The sequence below is a fragment of the Chrysochloris asiatica genome, unplaced genomic scaffold (assembly GCF_000296735.1).
Source record: "Chrysochloris asiatica unplaced genomic scaffold, ChrAsi1.0 scaffold00014, whole genome shotgun sequence".
NCBI lineage: Eukaryota > Metazoa > Chordata > Mammalia > Afrosoricida > Chrysochloridae > Chrysochloris > Chrysochloris asiatica.
The window spans coordinates 17,194,902-17,196,499 of record NW_006408532.1 but is presented as its reverse complement, the minus strand read 5'-3'; the positions used below and the strand labels follow the sequence as shown (position 1 = coordinate 17,196,499).

Genomic DNA, 1,598 nt, shown 5'->3' with positions numbered 1-1,598 from the left:
CTCATCTTTCTCCCGCGGAGCGGCTGGTAGTTTCGAACCGCTGACCTTAAGGTTCACAGCCCAATTCGTAACCACTACGCTACCAGAGCTCCTTTTATCCATGCATATTAGAGGTAAATAAAAACAGATTGCTACTAGGGTTCCAATTCAAAGATACATTGGTTTATTCCAAAGAAAATGTATTTAGACATGTCTCTGAGATCAGTGGACAGTGGTGGACAAGTTCTCTCCAAAACACCTATGTCTTAATCTCCACAGGGTGGCTTAAAAAAAGGGGGGGAGTGGGGGCGGGGATCAAAAAACAAAAAAAAAGCATTGGGTGACTGTCAATTAGTTCAAAGATCTGACCTTACTATCAATCTTTTAGTCAAGATTGAAGTTAATGAAGATGATTTTTATGGAATTAATCTTAACTGGGGATGAGTCTTGAATTTACCAATATAATCCAGAGAAAAAGGTCAAATCAAAGGAGATCTACTTGGTCAGTTACATGCAAAGCAGAGAGGTCAGCTCAGAAGGTTATGGTTACTGCTTTACAGGAATCTGAAGAGATAATCTTGATAGATTTTATTGAAGGACACAGTACAATCACAGGGGCTTACTATGAAGAAGTTTTTAAAAAATTGAAACCTGCATTTGTGAGAAAAAGACCAAGAAATGTGCAACAAGGAAGTTTTTTTCCCGTCAAAGATGATTCCCTTTCCATAAACTCCTCCAAGGCTCTGGGGAAAAGCATGGCCTTCTGAACACTTTTATTTGTGTCATTTAAATAGAGTAATAAGAAGGCAATGTCCATGTATGAAGTCCCTTGCCACCGGAGCTCGAGAATCTCACTATCTTTTTGCTGCTGACACATAAAGTGGAGTCGTAGGACCCTGCGCCCCTTTTGATTCCAGATGTCCATCTCTGTCCAAGCTTTGTTAAGAAGGGAAGACTCTGAAGAACCTCCTCCTGAAGAAGGAAAATGGTTGGTTAGGCTTTTCTGGACACAGGGCTCCACATGGCAGGAGAAGTGTAAGTGAACTAGGTGGAGGTGATGGCGGTAAACCACGATGGCTTTGACTAGTTGGTAAGCCATTCAGTTTGGTCTTAGAGGAAAGTCCAGGGTCTGTCTATGCCAGGAATCTCTGAGTGGCCTTGCTACACTGGCCAAGGGCCTCACCAACCTCACCATGATAGCCCCAATAGTGCGGTTTTCCCGTGGATGTCCCTGTGGGTCAGCTGAATGCTGGTATAATTCCAGCATGTACTGAAGGGAAGTCCTAGGACCCATGGCTACCTTTGCTGCATCTGCTCATTCTTTCAGGGTTGCCAGGGCTGAACTATGAGAATTTCATTGGAAAAACCTTACCCCATCTACTCTATAGCCCTGATCTTTCCCCATTCAAACTTCTTTCTGTCTCCCAGACTCAAAGAACATTGAAGAGGAACAAAATTTGAGTCCCTTGAGGCTGCTCAAACTGCTGTTTTGACATGGTGTAAATCAAAGAGCAAAGAATTCTTCAGGTGAGGGTTGTTGTTGTTGTCAGGTGCCATCGAGTCGGAACCGACTCATAGCGACCCCATGCACAGCAGAACGAAACAATGTCCGATCCTGG

General features: G+C 43.6%; 1 pseudogene; it reads right to left on the bottom strand.

The window, feature by feature from the left end:
- LOC102838137 overlaps positions 1-1,290 on the bottom strand; it is a 3,125-nt pseudogene extending 1,835 nt beyond the window's left edge.
- Between the last annotated feature and the right edge of the window lie 308 nt (positions 1,291-1,598).